This window comes from Bufo gargarizans, chromosome 1 (genome assembly GCF_014858855.1).
Source record: "Bufo gargarizans isolate SCDJY-AF-19 chromosome 1, ASM1485885v1, whole genome shotgun sequence".
Taxonomy (NCBI): domain Eukaryota; kingdom Metazoa; phylum Chordata; class Amphibia; order Anura; family Bufonidae; genus Bufo; species Bufo gargarizans.
Genome location: NC_058080.1, coordinates 212,920,431 through 212,942,211, shown reverse-complemented (window position 1 = coordinate 212,942,211; position 21,781 = coordinate 212,920,431). Strand labels below are relative to the sequence as shown.

General features: G+C 42.9%; 1 protein-coding gene across 1 annotated transcript in view; it reads right to left on the bottom strand.

Moving 5' to 3' along the window:
* SEC24D (SEC24 homolog D, COPII coat complex component) overlaps positions 1 to 16,232 on the bottom strand; it is a 90,215-nt gene extending 73,983 nt beyond the window's left edge. Inside the window, exon 1 of the mRNA XM_044305112.1 lies at positions 16,111 to 16,232. The gene's annotated coding sequence lies outside the window, so the exon portion shown is untranslated. The remainder of the gene's footprint in view (positions 1 to 16,110) is intronic.
* Between the last annotated feature and the right edge of the window lie 5,549 nt (positions 16,233 to 21,781).

Below are 21,781 nucleotides of genomic sequence, written 5' to 3'. Positions count from 1 at the left end.
TAATTGATGCAACTCTTGGAGACACATAGTGGCTGCAGACTCATGAGATTCAGTGTATAGACTATCTGGAAAGGTTAGGTCCATTGAAGCAAAAATGTCTCATGTGAAAAAGTCTAAATAAAGATGTTTCCCTATCTCACTAAGTATCCTACAAGTTTATGTTGATTGAAGACATTAATGTGGTTCTCCAGGAGTTGCACGACCTCTAAACAGTGGACAGAGCCGTCTCCTTCTGCTTCCGTATATTGTGCTGTTAGTGGGGTTTCTGGGTATTTGATCCCCACAGACCTGATATTAAATACTTATCCTGATAGGTCAGTCATATCTAGAACCCGGGATTGTCCCACCTAACAACTTATCACCTTCCATGACCCTCCCAGTCTGACGTGTGAAGTCAGTTTCTCAGCGCATTCCTGTGAGACACTGATAACTCACAAATAAAGCCACCGATTAGCATAATGTACCCCTTGGTTGAACTTGATGGACTTATGTCTTTTTTCAACCGTAGTAAAGGGGTTGTCCGGGTGCAGAGCAGAACCCGCATATACCCAGAATTTCACCCAGGCAGCCCCCCCCTGATGTTAGCTTTTTTATTTACAATAACACACTGCCAGGAGGAGGCTTCCGCCCAGCAGTGTTCCCGGTGACATCACTGGCTCTGATGGGCGGGCTTTAGCGCTGCCCTAGCCCCTAGCCGTTTTACAGGTTAGGGTAGTGCTAAAGCCCGCCCATCAGTTTCAGTGACGTCGCCGGGCTTACTGCTGGGCAGAAGCCTCCGCCTGACAGCCCTATGAGGAGCCCGGTACATCCCCGGTGGGATCTCCTGAAAATGCCTTTGCCCTGCATGATTCAGCTTATCTTAGTGGGGCTGCCTGGGTGAAAATGTGTGTATGTCCCGGTTCAGCTCTGTTTAACTATGTAGCTGTCCCCAGGGGAAAAAAATTATGGGAGTGCTTCTTTAAAGAGGTTGTCCAGAATTTTACTATTGATGACCTATCCTTAGGACAGGCCATTAACTGATCTGTGGGAGTCCAACATCCTGCAGAAACAGAGACCATTACTACTCAGCGCTGTCCACTGATAGAGCTGGTTACTGCACTGTGGCTCCTATTCACTTCAATGGGAGCAATGCTGCGGTTACCTTTCCGCACCATAGCTACCTCAAAACAGCAGATCAATGTAAGAGCAGGATGTTAGATTCCCGCAAAAACCATCATAAAGGCCAACCCTGAGGAAAAGCCATAAATATTAAAATCCTGCACAACACCTTTAAGGTCTAGGAGACTGATCCCTTTAAATGGGGTTTTGACATTTTGAAAAAACAAACAAACAAAAAGGGCACCAAACAAAGGGTAGTTTAAAATAAAGAAAAAACCCTTACTTGCTTTTTAAAAGACCAGCCACCCCAATGACGCTGTTGTGGACCCTTCCACTCATGTCCCCGCTGGGCCTGCAGGATACACCGCTCACTGGCCTCAGTTATTATGTGTGCAAATTGCTGCAGAGCTAGCAGGGACTGGAGTGGTGGGGACCAAATCAGCACCACTTGAGTATAAAAGGTGAGTAATGGGTTTTTATGCTCCCCCCTGCTTGATATCTATTTTTCATAAAGTTTGGAAAAACCATTTAAACACTAACTAGTTCACCACTTCATAGGCATTATTTTTTAGAACATAGAACAACCCTTAGGACTCCCAAATCTTAGAGAACTGAAGAGCACAGTTTATCTAGGGCATTTTTAGGAGAAAAAAATTCAATTAACATGAAAAAAATGGGGGGAATGTATCTTTTGCCCACGCCACTTTTACGGTGTTTGTGACTTTTTAAGCAAACCTGTGACAAAATTTTGTAGCAAGTGGTGTTTCTATAAGCCCCTCACCACTCTTCAAAAAGAGGATGTGACAAGGGTCGAGAGGAGGCAAGGTCAGCTGGCATTTATTTCCTTTATGCCAGTTTTCTCGTGTAAATGAAGAAATGAAGCTCCAAGCTGCCATAGATTTCTGTTTAGGTGCACAAACTGCCTAATTTATGCTCCTCGTCATCCTCCAGAGGCGCAGGGGATATCATATGCCCAAGACTGAGCTATATAGGAGTTTGAGCCCTTTAGGAATTTTTTAAGAGCACCTTTCTTTCAAGGTATAAGAAAGTGTTCATAGCAGGGGTGTTGCTAGGGCCCCTGATGTTTTGTCCCAGGCCCCGAATGTCCTGCCTGCCAGATAGATCCAACTGTGTTGCAGTCCGCAGGACGGCAATACAATTGAATCTATTGCACTGCAAGAGCTGAAGGACCTGTGATGACATCACAGGTCATGTGATCAGTTCTAAATGCAGTAGCTGAAAAGGACCTGCGATGATGTCACCATCATGTGACCAGTGCAGGAGAGGACGGCTCAGCAGTGAAGAGAAGTCCTGGGAAGAAGGGATGTGGTGAGGTCTGCTACATGATGAGAGGTAAGTGAAGGGAGAGGTAGAGCAATAATAGGAGTTGCGGTTATTTAACTGGGACTGTATGTTAGGGCTGAAGGGAGGGAAGTTATTTACATGGGACTTGAAATTGAGGGGGTGTTGTTATTTACATGGGAATGCATGTTGAAGGTTGCTAGGGCAGGGTGATGTTATTTACATGGGACTATATGTTGAAGGCGGCTGTGGAAGGGAGTGATATTATTTACACGGGACTGAATGTTGAGGGGTAATGTTATTTACATGGCGCTGTATGTTGAAGGCAGCTGGGGAGAGGGTGATGTTCTTTACATGGGACTGTATGTTGAATGCGGCTTGGAAGGGGGGGTGCTATTTACGTGGGACTGTATATTGGAGGGGGCAGAAGAGATGGTGTGATGTTGTGTACATGGAACTGTATTTTGGAGGGGGCTGTAGGTAGAGAGGGATGTTATTTACATGGGACTGTATATTGGAGGGGGCTGGAGAGATGGTGTGATGGTATTTACATGGCGTCTAATCCCCGACGCGCTTTTACTTTTCTTCCCGCTCCGAACTCTGACAGGAATAAGCCGGTTGTAGAGGCAGAGTCGGAGCAGGGAGCGCGGCAGTGGCAGGGGCAGACTGGGCATGCGCTGCTCTTATTAGGAAAAGCAGCGCATGTGCAGTTAGAATAAAGCCATGGACAAGCTTTCTCTAAAGCTCCTCCATGTCGCGTGCAGCCATAGACGAACTGGATGCACACTGAGGGGGCGGGGCTCATTGTAAAAACATTACCATTCGGATTTTTTTAAAGGGACTCTGTCACCACTTTCTAACCCCCACTTTTAAAACTATTGTTCTGTCCATGGAGCCCTTGTGATTACTAAGGTGTTGTTATAAGCGAAATCTGCAGGCTCGTTTTGATAAAAAAAACTTTTATCTAACCTGTCAGTCATGTAGATAAGGTGCCCAGGGCGTTTCTCCTGGTCTGAACATGCCGCCCGCCGCCGCCGCCGTTGGTGCCCAGCTCCTCCTCTGCTCTGAATTTGCGCCGCCTGAATATCAAGAAATACGCCTCCGGCTCTCCCTCAGTCCCCCCTCCTTCTTTTCTAAGATCCCGCGCGCGCGGCAGTGTTCGCGTTATCGGGAGGTTGAGCGAAGTGCGCATGCGCACTTCGCTCAATGAGGCTGAATCTAAAAGTCTGCACGGGCGCATCAGGCACAGGCCTGTGCGCACGCGCGGGATCTTAGAAAAGAAGGAGGGGGGACTGAGGGAGAGCCGGAGGCATATTTCTTGATATTCAGGCGGCGCAAATTCAGAGCAGAGGAGGAGCTGGGCACCAACGGCGGCGGGCGGCATGTTCAGACCAGGAGAAACGCCCTGGGCACCTTATCTACATGACTGACAGGTTAGATAAAAGTTTTTTTTTTATCAAAACGAGCCTGCAGATTTCGCTTATAACAACACCTTAGTAATCACAAGGGCTCCATGGACAGAACAATAGTTTTAAAAGTGGGGGTTAGAAAGTGGTGACAGAGTCCCTTTAATAAAGTATATTAGGAAACTCTTTTTTACCCTACCTCCCACTATATAGTGGAAAGTACTTATATAGTGGCCAACCCCTTCAAGCGTTTATATAGGTAAATCAGATATTTATCACCTATCCTCTGATTGTGGGGAAAACTCCACTAAACCTCATAGGTGTTAAAAAATATTTAGAAAAGCCTCAGGGTGCTGCCACACATTTAAGTTTTTTGCAGTTTTTGAAGCCAAAACCAGGAGTGGATTAGAAAACGTAGAGAAGTAATATCGTTCCTGAAAGGGGCTGTGCCAAAAACTACTTTAGACTGGATTACTCTAGCTCCCAGTACTCCATGGATTGTTTTGAATTTTTTTTAATTTAGCCCATTTGCAGTTTTCTCTTATCCTCCATGCTTGAATCCTATGTACTGTCTGCTGTCCCATCATGCCTTAGGGCAGTGAGATGTGTCCTGACATCAGCAGATCATGTGACATTATCTACGCCCCTTGTCCTTACCAATGACGCTTTTTACGTCCCACATTACAAGACTCAAATGCAGGATGTAACCTACAGCAACTGAATATCCTGATTTCGGCTTAAAAAACTGCATAAAAAAAAATAAATGTGTCTGCAGCACCATATAACGCTATAATAATCTTTTAAAAAAACTTCCTTAAAGGGGTTGTCCAAGTTATATTTATTGATGACCTTTCCTCAGCCCCTGCCCCCTTAACAGTGACCTCCACAGCGGCCTGCCTCTTTAACAGTGACCTCCACAGCAGCCTGCCTCCTTAACAGTAACATCCACAGCGAACGCCCCTTTAACAGTGACCTCCACAGTGCCCGCCCCTTTAACAGTGAGCTCCACAGCAGCTGCACTTTTAATAGTGGCACCTCTTTAAGGCTAGAGCTACACGACAACAAGTGTCGCACAACATTTTGTCGCACCAATGTCGCACAACAATTTTTATAATGATAGTCTATGGTGTCGCACTGCGACATGCTGCGACTGCGACACGACACTCGCAAAAAATCCATCCAAGATGGATTTTCTGTGACTGTCGCATCACAGTCGCAGCATGTCATATGCGCTCATCACACGGTCCATCACATGATCCATCACCATGGTGCTGGATAATGTGATGGACCATGTGATGAGCGCAGTGATGTCACCACAGGTCCTTTTCCTCACAGATAAAGGCAGAAGAGATGCCGGCTGCGCAAACAAGTGAATTAAGGTGAGTTAAATTATTATATATATTTTTTTAACCCCTCCAGCCCTATTGTACTATGCATTCTGTATTAAGAATGCTATTATTTTCCCTTATAACCATGTTATAAGGGAAAATAATACAATCTACACAACACCTAACCCACAACACCTTCTGTGAAGAAGTTCGGGTTTGGGTACCAAACATGCCGATTTTTCTCACGTGCGTGCAAAACGCATTAAAATGTTTTGCACTCGCGTGAAAAAATCGCACATTTTCCTGCGACGCACCTGCATCTTATCCGGGCCAAAAACATGACGCCCATGTGAAAGAGGCCTTACTCTTCTGGAAAAAATTTAGTGCAACCTCAACCAGTGACTTTTGTCACTACTGGGGGTTTTCACCTGTACTTGGGGCTCCAATGCATGCTGTATTGTACTGCATACAAACTGTCAAACTGTCAACTGTTTCATTGAAACAAGGATCAGACCTTCAAAAGTTGAAGTTCAATAGTGAGACAAAAATAGAGTTAAACAAAAGAATTAAGCGTTATATATATAAGTGCCCTTTTCCCTAATCAAGGCATTAACAAATGTAAAAAATTGAACACTGTAGAAAATTACATAAAAATGGTGCAAGAAAAGCCATTTTTTAGTCACCTTGACTTACAAAAAAGCATACTACCAAGCGAACAAAAAGTACTATGTACTCTAAAATGGGACACATGAAAAGGTTGAATCTCGAAAAAAAAGAGCCCTCAGTCAGGTGCATGCCATAAAAAAATAATAAAAAAATATGCAAGAACATCAATTTTTTGGTCACCTCGCCTCCCAAAAATCATAATACTAAGCAATTGAGCCAGCAAAAAATGACCCCTCACACAAGACCATCAACAGAAAAATGTAAAAAATATTCCAGAAAATGGTGATGCAAAAACATGTTTTTTTTTTATTTTTTATTTTTTATTAAAGATAACATGACATTTGTCCTGCACTATACCGTATGGCCTCACGCACACGGCTGGCAAACAGTGGGTCCACAATATGCAGGCACCGGCCGTGTGCTCCCCTCATCACGGATGTGGACCCATTCACTTGAATGGGTCCCCAATCCGGAGCTGTAGTGCGGAACGGAGGCACGGAACCACTACGAAGTGTTTCCATGGTGTTTCTGTACGTGCCTCTACACCGCAAAAAAATGCTCAATTTTTTTATGGTGCGGATGGATCACGGACCCATTCAAGTTGAATGGGTTCTCGATCCGTCCCGGCCGCCGCACGGATGTTGCCTGTGCATTGGGTACCACAAATTGCGGTCCCCAATGCACGGAACGGCCGCACAACGGCTGTGTGCATGAGGCGTATGGCTGCACTGGTACCCCAGAGGCTGTTTGAAAGCAACATGGTGTCGGTACACCAATCCATCAAAATCTGAGCTGCAAAAGCCAAAAAGTGTTCTTTCCCTTGTAAAAACTGGACAGTATAATACCATATCTGTGGAAAACTTGCAATTTTCATTTTGAACGCTACCCTGCTCAATGATTTCTGCAAAAGACCTGTGGTGTAAAAATTCTCACCCCTTAATAAGTTTAGGGTATAGGTTCCAAAATGGGGTCACCTATAGGGGATTTCCACTGTATGGGTACCTCAGGGGCTCTACAAAACCATTCAAGAAAAATCTGTGCTTCAAATCCCAATTGCGCTCCTTCCCTTCTGAGCTCCACCATATGCCCATACAGCAGATTACATTTATGCAACATTTATGGCATTTCCACTCCCAGTAGAACCAGCATATAATGTCTAGTGTGGTGCGAGTCTCAGATAGCACCAGCTGGCCACAACATATTGAGCAATGAAATGCCATATCTGTGGAAAAAATTTAATTTTCACTTTGTACAGTCTGCTGTGCAATAATTTATCCAAAATACCTGTGGCATAAAAATGTTCACTCCACCCTTTAATACCTTAACGGGCAGAGTTTCCAAAATGGGGTGACTTGGAGGGTTCCATTTATTATTTCACCCCAGAGCCTCTACAGTTGTCAGCACAAGCAGCGTAAATCACCACATTTAGCCTCAGATACACGTGGTGCTCTTTTACTCCTGAGCCCTGTGATATGTCCAAGATAAGGGTGTTTCTAAAACCAGGAAGCACAGGATAAGGCCTCATGCACACGACCGTTGTTTGGGTCCGCATCCGAGCCGCCGTTTTGGTGGCTCGGATGCGGACCCATTCACTTCAATGGGGCCGCAAAAGATGCGGACAGCACTCCGTGTGTTGTCCGTATCCGTGGCTCCGTTCCACGGCCCCGCTAAAAAAAAATATAACATGTCCTATTCTTGTCCGCGCTTTGTGGACAAGAATAGGCATTTATATTGCCAGGGCCCGTTCGGTTCCGCAAATTGCGGAAGGCAAAACGGGCGGCTTCTGTTTTTTGCAGATCCGCGGTTTGCCAACCGCAAAAAACAGAACGGTTGTGTGCACGAGGCCTCATATTAAGAGGGCTGGCACACAATGGACACAACATATTGTGCAATTTAATTGTATATCTGTGAAAAATAAAATGCAATTTTCACTTTGAAGCTTCTGCTGTGAATTAAAAGGGTTTTCAAGTTACACAAAAATAAATAAAAAACCATGTGGAAGTAATGAACGGGTTTAATTGAACCATTAAATTGTAAAATCATTTTAAGGCTACTTTCACACTAGTGTTCGATCGGATCCGTTCTGAACGGATCCGCTCATATTAATGCAGACGGTGGCTCCGTTCAGAACGGATCCGTCTGCATTATAACTTAGAAAAATTTTCTAAGTGTGAAAGTAGCCTGAGCGGATCCGTTCAGACTTTACATTGAAAGTCAATGGGGGACGGATCCGCTTGAAGATTGAGCCATATGGTGTCATCTTCAAGCGGATCCGTCCCCATTGACTTCCATTATAAGTCGGAACGGATCCGCTCGCCTCCGCACGGCCAGGCGGACACCCGAACGCTGCTTGCAGCGTTCAGGTGTCCGCTCACGGAGCGGAGGCTGAGCGCTGGCAGGCGGATGCATTCTCAGTGGATCCGCCTCCACTGAGAATGCATTAGGGCCAGACGGCTGCGTTCAGGGCCGCTTGTGAGCCCCTTCAAACGGAGCTCACGAGCGGACACCTGAACGCAGGTGTGAAAGTAGCCTAAATTGTCTCTTTATATTAAAGGGGTTTTCCAAGACTTTAAGGGCTTATGCACACGACCATTGCCGTTTTTGCTGTCCGCAAATTGTTAATCCCCAAAACACAAATATCGGCCATGTGCATTACACTGAACCTCCTGCCCTTTGTAGAACGGTCCTATCCTTTACAAGAATAGGTCTATTTTTTTGCAGGTGCCACGGAAAGGACATGTTGTACGGATGCAGACAGCAAACAGTGTGCTGTCCATATCTTTTGCAACTCCATTGAAGTGCCTTCTCAAATAGCTGATCCGTGGGGGTCCTAGGTGTCGGACCGCCACGATCAGATACTGGTGACCTATCTAGAGGAGAGGTCACAGTATTAGGGCTCATGCACACAAATGAATGTTTGGTCCGCATTCAATCCGCATTTTTTGCAGGTTGGATGTGAACCAAAAATACGTTTGTGTGCATGATCCCTAATATTGATTACCTATCCTCTGGACAGGTCATTGCTAGTGTTAAGCGAATTGAAGCCAAACAAACTGACTGACTTTGATCCGAATTTCATGAAAAATTAGATTTGCCACGAAACCACATTTTCTCATGCTTCATGGTAACGAAAGCACTCACTACACCCCTAAATAAATTCCTTGAGAGATGTAGTTTTTAAAATGGGGTCACTTTTTAGGGGTTTCCACTTTAGGCGTTATCTCAGGGCTTCTTCAAAAGCGACATGGTGCCCAAAAACAATTCCAGCAAAATCTGCCCTCCAAAAGCCGTATGGCGCTCCTTCCCTTCTCAGCCTTGCCATGTGTCCATACAGCAGTTTTACAACCACATATAGGGAGTTCCTCTATTCAGGAGAAGAACAAATTGTCTGTGCTTTTTCTCCTGCTACCCCTTGTGAAAATAAAAAATATGTGGCTAAAGCAACATTTTATTGGAAAAATGTTTTTATTTTCACAACCAAGTGTTTCTAAATTCTACAAAACACCTGTTGGGTCAAAGCACTCACTATAATCCTCAATAAATTCTTTGAGGGGAGTAGTTTCCAAAATGGGGTCACTTTTTAGGGGTTTCCACTGTAGTGGTCCCACAGGGTCTCTTCAGGGATGGGGGTATAGTTTCCAAAACTGGTGGTTTCTATAATGTAAGCCTCTTAAAGTCACTTAATTGGTCCTTAAAAATGTATGGGGTCCTTTATCAAACTGGTGTAAAGTAGAATTGGCATAGTCGCCCATAGCAACCAATCAGATTCCACCTTTCATTATTGACAGCTCCTTTTGAAAATGAAAGGTGGAATCTTATTGGTTGCCAGTTCTACTTTACACCAGTTTGATAAATCACCCCAATAGTTTTGAATTTTTTTAAAATAAATTGCTTCTAAAATTCTAAATGGAATGGCTCGTTTCTATATACAAACCGGATTCCAAAAAAGTTGGGACACTAAACAAATTGTGAATAAAAACTGAATGCAATGATGTGGAGATGGCAAATGTCAATATTTTATTTGTAATAGAACGTAGATGACAGATCAAACGTTTAATCCGAGTAAATGCATCATTTCAAAGGAAAAATACGTTGATTCAAATTTTCACGGTGTCAACAAATCCCCAAAAAGTTGGGACAAGTAGCAATAAGAGGCTGGAAAAAGTAAATTTGAGCATAACGAAGAGCTGGAAGACCAATTAACACTAATTAGGTCAATGGGCAACATGATTGGGTATAAAAAGAGCTTCTCAGAGTGGCAGTGTCTCTCAGAAGCCAAGATGGGTAGAGGATCACCAATTCCCACAATGTTGCGCAGAAAGATAGTGGAGCAATATCAGGAAGGTGTTACCCAGCGAAAAATTGCCAAGACTTTGCATCTATCATCATCAACTGTGCATAACATCATCCGAAGATTCAGAGAATCTGGAACAATCTCTGTGCGTAAGGGTCAAGGCCGTAAAACCATACTGGATGCCCGTGATCTCCGGGCCCTTAAACGACACTGCACCACAAACAGGAATGCTACTGTAAAGGAAATCACAGAATGGGCTTAGGAATACTTCCAGAAACCATTGTCAGTGAACACAATCCACCATGCCATCCGCCGTTGCCAGCTGAAATTCTACAGTGCAAAGAAGAAGCCATTTCTAAGCAAGATCCACAAGCTCAGGCGTTTTCACTGGGCCAGGGATCATTTAAAATGGAGTGTGGCAAAATGGAAGACTGTTCTGTGGTCAGACGAGTCACGATTCGATGTTCTTTTTGGAAATCTGGGACGCCATGTCATCCGGACCAAAGAGGACAAGGACAACCCAAGTTGTTATCAACGCTCAGTTCAGAAGCCTGCATCTCTGATGGTATGGGGTTGCATGAGTGCGTGTGGCATGGGCAGCTTGCATGTCTGGAAAGGCACCATCAATGCAGAAAAATATATTCAGGTTCTAGAACAACATATGCTCCCATCCAGACGTCATCTCTTTCAGGGAAGACCCTGCATTTTTCAACAAGATAATGCCAGACCACATTCTGCATCAATCACAACATCATGGCTGCGTAGGAGAAGGATCCGGGTACTGAAATGGCCAGTCTGCAGTCCAGATCTTTCACCTATAGAGAACATTTGGCGCATCATAAAGAAGAAGGTGCAACAAAGAAGGCCCAAGACGATTGAACAGTTAGAGGCCTGTATTAGACAAGAATGGGAGAGCATTCCTATTTCTAAACTGAGAAACTGGTCTCCTCGGTCCCCAGACGTCTGTTGAGTGTTGTAAGAAGAAGGGGAGATGCCACACAGTGGTGAAAATGGCCTTGTCCCAACTTTTGGGGGATTTGTTGACACCATGAAATTCTGATTCAACATATTTTTCCCTTAAAATGGTACATTTTCTCAGTTTAAACTTTTGTTCCGTGATTTATGTTCTATTCTGAATAAAATATTAGAAGTTGGCACCTCCACATCATTGCATTCAGTTTTTATTCACGATTTGTATAGTGTCCCAACTTTTTTGGAATCAGGTTTGTACTTCTATAGGAGCGATCCGTCCCATTGAAATTAATGGGACGGTTAGGTGTAATTACACCTGCTCACCGCTGCAGAGGCGACGGCGAGCAGGTAAACAGTGAAGGGGAGGCAGCGCTGGCACGCCTCACGCCTTTCCTTCAAACAGCTGAACGGCGGGGGTGCCGGCTGTCGGACCACCGCCGATCTGATATTGAGGACCTATCCTAAGGCTAGCTTATCAATAAATATAACTTGGACAACCCCTTTAACTACTATGGCTGTTCCTGTATTCATCGAGAGAACATTAAAGGGGTTTTCCGAGATTTTAATACTGATGACCTATCCTCAGGATAGGTCATCGGTATCTGATTGCTGGGGGTCCGACACCGAAGGTAGCCTGTGAGCGCTGTGGCCTTCACTACACTTTCATGGGTTATGTGGTCTAGGAGCAGCTCAGCCCCATTTAAGTGAATGGGGCTGAGCGAGATGTCAAGCACAACCGCTATACAATGTACGGCGCTGTGCTTGGTGAGCAGGGAGAAGGCAGTGGTGTTCACGGGAGCTCCGGTGCCTTCTCAAACAGCTGATTGGCGGGGGTCCTGGGTGCTGGACTCCCACAATCAGATACCGATGATCTATCCTAAGGATAGGTTATCAATAAACAAAATCTTGGAGAACCCTTTTAACCAGCCTTTGGTGTCTCCAGGACATCGCAGAACCAGTCCTGCGGCCCTTTTCTTAAGGCTCCATTCACACGTCCGCAATTCTGTTCCGCATTTTGCGGAACGGAATTGCTGACCCATTAATTTCTATGGGGCCGCACGATGTGCTGCCCGGATTCTGAAATGCGGACCCGCACTTCTGGGTCCGCAATTCTGATCCCGAAAAAAAATAGAACATGTCCTATTCTTGTCCGCAATTGCGTACAAGAATAGGCATATTCTATTAGTGCCGGTGATGTGCGGTCAGCAAAATGTGAAATGCACATTGCCTGTGTCCGTATTTTGCGGATCTGCGGATCCGCAAAACACACACGGGTGTGTGAATGGACCCATAACTCCGTAGTGTGATGTGATGTTCCAACAAGATAAGGCCTCTTGCACATGACTGTATGGCTTTTTCAGTATTTTGCGGTCAGCAAAAAACGGATCTGCAAAAAATACGGATGACATCCATGTGCATTCCGTTTTTTGCGGAACGGAACAGCTGGCCCCTGATAGAACAGTACTATCCTTGTACGTAATGCGGACAATAATAGGACATGTTCTATCTTTGAACGGAACAGAAAAACGGAAATACGGAAACGGAATGCATACAGAGTGTATTCCGTTTTTGCGGACCCTTTGAAATGAATGGTGCCCTATACGGACCGTATATGGAACGCAAAAAAACGGAACGTACACGGAAAAAAAAAAATTGTGTGCAAGAGACCTTACTCTGTCCGCGGTACAAGGCGTGCTCTTCAGGGCATCCAGCTGATCACCAGATCTCTCCCCCATCCAGAATGTCCCAGGCACAGCGGCCACCAACCACAGGAGGATGTCCATAGATAGATAGATAAATATATAGCTAGAGAGATGATTGATAGATAGATAATAGATAGCTATAGATACAGATAGATAGATAGATAAATAGGATATTAGATAGATAGAAGATATATAGATATGAGATAGGTAATAGATAGATAATATAATATAACATAGATAGATAGATAAATAGGATATTAGATAGATAGAAGATATATAGATATGAGATAGGTAATAGATAGATAATATAATATAACATAGATAGATAGATATATTAGATTAGATAATAGATAGATAGATAGATAGATAGATAGATAGACAGATAGATAATATAACAGATAGATGATAGATGATCGATAGCTAGATAATAGATAGATAATATAACATAGATTATAGATAGATAGATATATAAATAAAATAACAGATAGATAGATAATATAAGATAGAGAGATAGATAGGTATTAGATGAGGATAGATTGATACAGTTGCAAGAAAAAGTATGTGAACCCTTTGGAATGATATGGATTTCTGCACAAATTGGTCATAAAATGTGATCTGATCTTCATCTAAGTCATGGCAATAGACAATCACAGTCTGCTTAAACTAATAACACACAAATAATTAAATGTTACCATGTTTTTATTGAACACACCATGTAAGCATTCACAGTGCAGGTGGAAAAAGTATGTGAACCCCTAGACTAATGGCATCTCCAAGAGCTAATTGGAGTGAGGTGTCAGCCAACTGGAGTCCAATCAATGAGATGAGATTGGAGGTGTTGGTTACAGCTGCCCTGCCCTATAAAAAACACACACCAGTTCTGGGTTTGCTTTTCACAAGAAGCATCCCTCGCACAAAAGAGCTCTCAGAAGACCTACGATTAAGAATTGTTGACTTGCATAAAACTGGAAAGGGTTATAATAGTATCTCCAAAAGCTTTGCTGTTCATCAGACCATGGTAAGACAAATTGTCTATAAATGGAGAAAGTTCCGCACTCCTGCTACTCTCCCTAGGAGTGGCCGTCCTGTAAAGATGATTGCAAGAGCACAGCGCAGCCTGCTCAATGAGGTGAAGAAGAATCCTAGAGTGTCAGCTAAAGACTTAAAAGTCTCTGGCATATGCTAACATCCCTGATAGCGAATCTACGATACGTAAAACGCTTAACAAGAATGGATTTCATGGGAGGACACCACAGAGGAAGCCACTGCTGTCCAAATAAAACATTGCTGCACGTTTACAGTTTGCACAAGAGCACCTGGATGTTCCACAGCAGTACTGGCAAAATATTCTGTGGACAGAGGAAACCAAAGTTGAGTTGTTTGGAAGAAACACACAACACTATGTGTGGAGAAAAAGAGGCACAGCACACCAACATCAAAACCTCATCCCAACTATGAAGTATGGTGGTGGGGGCATCATGGTTTGGGGCTGCTTTGCTGCGTCAGGGCCTGGACGGATTGCTATCATCGAAGGAAAAATGAATTCCCAAGTTTATCAAGACATTTTGCAGGAGAACTTAAGGCCATCTGTCCACCAGCTGAAGCAACAGAAGATGGGTGTTTCAACAGGACAACGACCCAAAGCATAGAAGTAAATCAACAACACAATGGCTTAAACAGAAGAAAACACGCCTTATGGAGTAGCCCAGTCAGAGTCCTGACCTCAACCCGATTGAGATGCTGTGGCATGACCTCAAGAAAGCGATTCACACCAGACATCCCAAGAATATTGCTGAACTGAAACAGTTCTGTAAAGAGGAATGGTCAAGAATTACTCCTGACTGTTGTGCACGTCTGATCTGCAACTACAGGAAACATTTGGTTGAAGTTATTGCTGCCAAAGGAGGTTCAACCAGTTATTAAATCCAAGGGTTCACATACTTTTTCCACCTGCACTGTGAATGTTTACATGGTGTGTTCTATAAAAACATGGTAACATTTAATTCTTTGTGTGTTATTAGTTTAAGCAGACTGTGATTGTCTATTGTTGTGACTTAGATGAAGATCAGATCACATTGTATGACCAATTTGTGCAGAAATCCATATCATTCCAAAGGGTTCACATACTTTTTCTTGCAACTGTAGATAGATACGAGATAGATAGATAGATGATGACAGATAATATAGCATAGATAGATAGATAATAGATAGTAGATAGATATTAGATGAGGATAGATAGATAGATAGATAGATAGATAGATAATATAACAGATATGACAGATAATATAAGATTGATAGATAGATGATAGATAGATAGATACTGGATAGATAGATATGACAGATGATAGATAATATAAGATAGATAGATAGATAGATAGATAGATAGATATGAGATAGATAGATAGATAATATAACATAGATAGATAATAGATAGTAGATAGATATTAGATGAGGATAGATAGATAATATAACAGATATGACAGATAATATAAGATCGATAGATAGATGATAGATAGATAGATAGATAATAGATAGATAGATAGATAATAGATACTGGATAGATAGATAGATAGATAGATAGATAGATAGATAGATAGATAGACTAGATAGATAATAGATAGATAGATAGGATAGATAGATAGATAGATATGACAGATGATAGATAGATAATATAAGATGGATAGATAATAGATAGATAGATATGACAGATGATAGATAATATAAGATAGATAATAGATATTAGATAGATGGATGGATAGATAGATATCAGATAGAATAGATGGATATGACAGATAATATAAGATAGATACTGGATAGATAGATAGATAGATAGATAGATAGATAGATATAATATAACATAGATAGATAATAGATAGATATGACAGATAATATAAGATAGATAGATAATAGATATCAGACAGAAAGATGGATATGACAGATAATATAAGATAGATACTGGATAGATAGATAGATAGATAGCTAGATATAGATAATATAAGATAGATATATAGATAATAGATATCAGACAGATAGATGGATATGACAGATGATATAAGATAGATACTGGATAGATAGATAGATAGATAGATAGATAGATATGACAGATGCCACTTGGGGGTTTGTCTGCCCTTCTCTCCCAGCAGGAGGACTTCAGTCCAGGTGGCAGCAGGGGGTCCACAGAGCCATCCAGTGACAGGTGACACCGGCTGCCATCCCTCCTGTGCTGGTGACACTGCCAGGTGATGCCAGTGACATTACCTCTGCTCCCAGCGCTCCCATCCCACTCTGCCCCCCGTCCCCCGAGGGGGCACCCCCGCTGTGTGCTCGGTGGAGTTAGTTACCTGTCCCGGCAGTGACGTCCCCGCTTGCTGCACGGTTCTTGTTGTGGGGAACTTGTAGCGGAGCCGGCAGCACAGGTAGGAGGGGAGCGAGCTCTGCCACGTCAAACAGCTGGAGCGGGCGCGCGTGCCCGCCGGAGGGAGCGCGCGCCATGTCGAGCTCGGGGGCGCGCACCACGTCACCTCGGAGGATGCGCTGGTTAGCGGTGTCGTGGCGGCTCCCTTGTGGAGACAGGGAAGCTGGAGGAGGCAGGACGAGGCCGGGGAATAGGTCCGTCCATATGTTACATGAATGCACGCTGGACTGTGTTCACAAGTGCACGTTTTGGGACGATTTCCAAGCGTCTTTTCAATAGGGGAAAACATTTTATTACAATTGTTACCTAACGCCAAAAAAAAGTATAAAAAAGTGCTACATGTGAATACAGTCCTGACTGCGTAACTGGAAACAAAGGGAGAACTTATGAGGGCCTAGACGGGCCTAGAGCAAAATTAGCGACTTTTTATAAGGCAAATTTAAGATTTTGTTACATCAGAAAACTGGTGTAAACTACCACTGATGTCCGTTTATGGCGCACAGACCCCAAGAGATGCACCAAAATGGTTAACCTCCTCCCACCATGGCCATTTTCCAGTTTGTTTATATTTCTCCTCGCCTTCCCGGGGCCATAACTTTTCTCCTCGCCTTCCCGGGGCCATAACTTTTCTCCTCGCCTTCCCGGGGCCATAACTTTTCTCCTCGCCTTCCCGGGGCCATAACTTTTCTCCTCGCCTTCCCGGGGCCATAACTTTTCTCCTCGCCTTCCCGGGGCCATAACTTTTTTATTTTTCTGTTCACCTAGTCGTATGAGGGCTTGTTTTTTGCGGGACATGTTGTACTTTCTAATGGAACTATTTAATATTCCATGCAAAGTATTGGTAAAATGAAAAAAATATTAATTGGGTGGAATTGAAAACAAATGCAATTGCGCCATTGTTTTATGGGTTAAATTTTTAGGCATACGCTGGGAGGTAAAAGTGATATTACCTTTATTTATGATTACATAGTAACATAGTACATAAGGCCGAAAAAAGACATTTGTCCATCCAGTTCGGCCTGTTATCCTGCAAGTTGATCCAGAGGAAGGTAAAATAATACCCTGTGAGGTAGAAGCCAATTTTCCTGATTTTAGGGGAAAAAAATCCTTCCCGACTCCAATCAGGCAATCAGAATAACTCCCTGGATCAACGACCCCTCTCTAGTAGCTATAGCCTGTAATATTATTACGCTCCAGAAATACATCCAGGCCTCTCTTGAATTCCTTTATTGTACTCACCATCACCACCTCCTCAGGCAGAGAGTTCCATAGTCTCACTGCTCTTACCGTAAAGAATCCTCTTCTATGTTTGTGTACAAACCTTCTTTCCTCCAGACGCAGAGGATGTCCCCTCGTCACAGTCACAGTCCTGGGGATAAATAGCTGATGGGATAGATCTCTGTACTGACCCCTGATATATTTATACATAGTAATTAGATCTTCCCTTAGTCGTCTTTTTTCTAAAGCGAATAACCCTAATGTTGATAATCTTTCAGGGTACTGTAGTTGCTCCATTCCAGTTATTACTTTAGTTGCCCTCCTCTGGACCCTCTCCAGCTCTGCTATGTCTGCCTTGTTTACAGGAGCCCAGAACTGTACACAGTACTCCATGTGTGGTCTGACTAGCGATTTGTAAAGTGGTAGGACTATGTTCTTATCACGGGCATCTATGCCCCTTTTGATGCAACCCATTATGTTATTGGCCTTGGCAGCAGCTGCCTGACACTGGGTTTTACTGCTTAGTCTGCTGTTCACTAAAATTCCTAGGTCCTTTTCCATGTCAGTGTTACCGAGTGTTTTACCATTTAGTATGTACGGATGACTTGCCTTATTCCTTCCCATGTGCATAACCTTACATTTGTCAGTGTTAAACCTCATCTGCCACTTCTCTGCCCAAGCCTCTAATCTATCCAGATCCATCTGTAGCAGTATATTGTCCTTACTTTACACAGTTTAGTGTCATCTGCAAAAATTGATATTTTACTGTGCAAGCCTTCTACAAGATCATTAATAAATATATTGAAGAGAATAGGGCCCAGTAATGACCCCTGAGGTACTCCACTAGTGACAGTGACCCAATCTGAGTGTGTACCGTTAATAACCACCCTCTGTTTTCTATCATTGAGCCAGTTACTTACCCACATACAGACGTTTTCTCCCAGTCAGAGCATTCTCATTTTATATACTAACCTTTTATGTGGTACAGTGTCAAATGCTTTGGAGAAGTCCAGATATACAGTCTAGAACTTACCTCCTCATAGGAACTGATTAAATTAGTTTGACATGACCAATCTCTCATGAAGCCATGCTGATATGGCGTTATTTGCTTATTTTCCTTGAAGTACTCCAAGATAGCATCTCTTAGAAAACCTTCAAACAGTGTTTCCAAGACAGATGTTAAACTTACCGGCCTATAGTTTCCAGGCCCTGTTTTTGGACCTTTTTTGAATATCGGCACCACATTTGCTATACTGCCAATCCTGTGGAACACTCTCTGTCAGTATTAAATATCAGAAATAAGGGTCTGGCTATGACATTACTTCATTCTCTTAGGATACAGGGGTGTATGCCATCTGGTCCTGGCGATTTGTCTATTTTAATCTTATAAGATGCCACTTTACTTCTTCCTGGGTCAGACCGGGCACTTTTAATGGGGAATTTGCTTTTACATTCTGCATTTAATCTGACAGTTTATTTTCCTTAGTGAATACAGTGAAGAAAAAAATAGCTTTTGCTTTTTCCTCATTGCTCTCTGCATCTCCCCCCTCATTATTCTGTAGAGGGCCGACATCTTCAAAGTCATACTTTTTACCATTTACATAATTGAAGAACATTTTATGGTTTGTTTTGCTCTCTTTGGCAATTAATCTCTCGGCCTCTAGTTTGGCTGCTTTTATTTGTTTTTTACATATTCTATTTTTTTCCTTATAGTTTTTCAGTTCTTCCTCGCTACCCTCCTGTTTTAGTGATTTAAATGCTTTCTTTTTGTCATTTATTGCTTTCTTTACAGTTCTATTTATCCACATTGTTTTTTTCTTGTTCCTTAACCTTTTATTCCCATAAGGTATGTTCTTCTCACAATATGATTTTACGAAGCTTTTAAAAATATCCCATTTGTGGCTGTATTTTTATTTTTGAGGACTTTGTCCCAGTTAGTTAGGCCTATGGCCTCTCTTAGTTGGCTAAATTTAGCTTTTTTTGAAGTTTGGTATTTTTGTTCCTTCCTGAAGAAACCCTCTTTTGAATGACAATTGGAAGGTTATTACTTTATGGTCACTATTTCCCAGGTGTCCCCCAACCCGCACATCTGTTGTTCTGTCAGGCCTATTGGTTAATACTAAGTCCAGTATGGCCGTCCCTCTAGTCGGGTCCTTAACCAGTTGGGAAAGATAATTGTCTTTGGTTATTGCCAAGAACCTGTTTCCTTTATGAGATGTACAGCTTTCAGTTTCCCAGTCTATATCTGGGTAGTTGAAGTCCCCCATAATAACCACCTCATTATGATCTGCCGCCTCGTCTATCTCATTTAGTAGTAGATTTTCTGTGGACTCTGGTATATTAGGTGGTTTATAATAAACTCCTATTAGTAATTTATTATTGTTTTTGCCTCCATGTATTTCTACCCACAGTGACTACACATGTTCATGTCCCTCACTTATATCTTCTCGGACTGTGGGCTTGAGACAGCACTTTACATAAAGGCAGACCCCTCCCTCTCTCCAGTTTTGACTATCCTTTCTAAACAGACTGTAACCCTGTACATTAACTGCCCAGTCATAACCATCATCCAGCCATGTCTCAGTTATTCCCACTATGTCATAGTCCTCCTCAAACATCACTAATTCCAGTTCACCAGTTTTATTAGTCAGGCTTCTAGCATTAGTATACATACATTTAACAGGTTTATGTATATTTTTTACCCTACAGCTTTCCTTCTGAACTGTTCTAGTCCCTCCTTTCATTCCTCCCCCAGTCCCATTATCTTGCCCCCGGTCTCTATCTGTACCATCTTTCCATCCTATAACGTAATTACCCTCCCCCAGTCCCTAGTTTAAACACCCCTCCAACCTTCTAGCCATCTTCTCCCCCAACACAGCTGCCCCTTCCCCATTGAGGTGCAGCCCATCCCTACAATAGAGCCTGTAGCCAACAGAGAAGTCTGCCTAGGTCTCTAGGAACCCAAACCCCTCCTTCCTACACCAGTTCTTAAGACACTTGTTAACCTCCCTAATCTCCCGCTGCCTTTCTTGTGTGGCTCGTGGTACCGGTAGTATTTTGGAAAATACTACCTTTGAGGTCCTTGCCCTAATCTTTTGACCTTAATCCCTAGTATCTTTTTTAAGGACGCTCCACCTACCTCTAACTTTGTTCCAATATGGACCATGACCGCTGGGTCCTCTCCAGCCCCTCCGAGTAATCTGTCAACCCGATCCGCGATGTGTCGAATCCGAGCCCCAGGAAGACAACACACCATTAGATGATCCCGGTCTTTGTGACAGATCGCCCTATCTGTACCCCTAATAATTGAGTCTCCCACTACCGGCATCTGTCTGGCCTGCCCTCCTGGTCCCCTGCTTACTGGAGCTGACATTCCCCTGACTGGCAGAGGAAGGGTTTGGCTGCAGCAGTGCTCTCCCTGAACTGACATTCCCCTCATTGGCCAGATCAGGTTTAGCCTCCCTGGCTCTCTTCCCTTTACCTCGCTTTCTAACTGCTATCCAGATAGCTACCTCACTTTCCTGAGACTCCTTGCTACCACCCTCCCCCACATCTACCCCATAGAGTGCTTGCTCAGTGAGCAGCAAACTCTTTTCCAAATTGTCAAAGCTTCTCAGTGTTGAAATTCACCCGTTTAGATATTCGATGTGCGATTCCAAACGGGCAATTTGCTCACATTTTGAACAAAGATATGCACCCTCAAACGGCTGTTCCAGGACTGCATACATTAGACAAGATGTGCACTGGACTGCGCTGTCAACAATGGAACACATACTAAGTGGGGATTACGCAAGAAAAGAGAAAAAATACAACATAGTGCAGTGATAACAATCTAACTTGCTGTAGTCCCCTCCTAAAGTCCCTGAATCTGAAGTCACGTAATCTAAAGTCACACACTTAATGCAAACACACACTGGAAATTAAACGCTCACAAACTCGTGTTATTTGCCTGCATGTATAACTGCAGCTCTCAAACCAGCCTGCTCTTTTTCCTCTGAAACTAAATTTGTATTATGTTTTTAATACTTAAAAAAAAATTTAACATTTTGTTTTATCTGATTTAACTATTTTTTTTATTATTTTTCATTTTGATTTATTTTTCTGTTATGTAGTTCATTATACGGAATAAATACTTTTATATTTTAATATTTCAGGGATTCTGGGACATGGTAATGATGTTTTTTTTCTTATTTGTATTTTTTTTTAACTTTTTAGCCCCGTTTGGGGTACCTGAACATGTGATCAATAGATTGCTTATAACATAGTCTGCACTAATATTGCAGTCTGTGGTAGAATTGTGATATTCCTGTTGAAAAAGGACTTGTCACCATGAAAATGCAAATTAAAGGGGTTCTCTGGGAATTAAGAAAATGAAAATA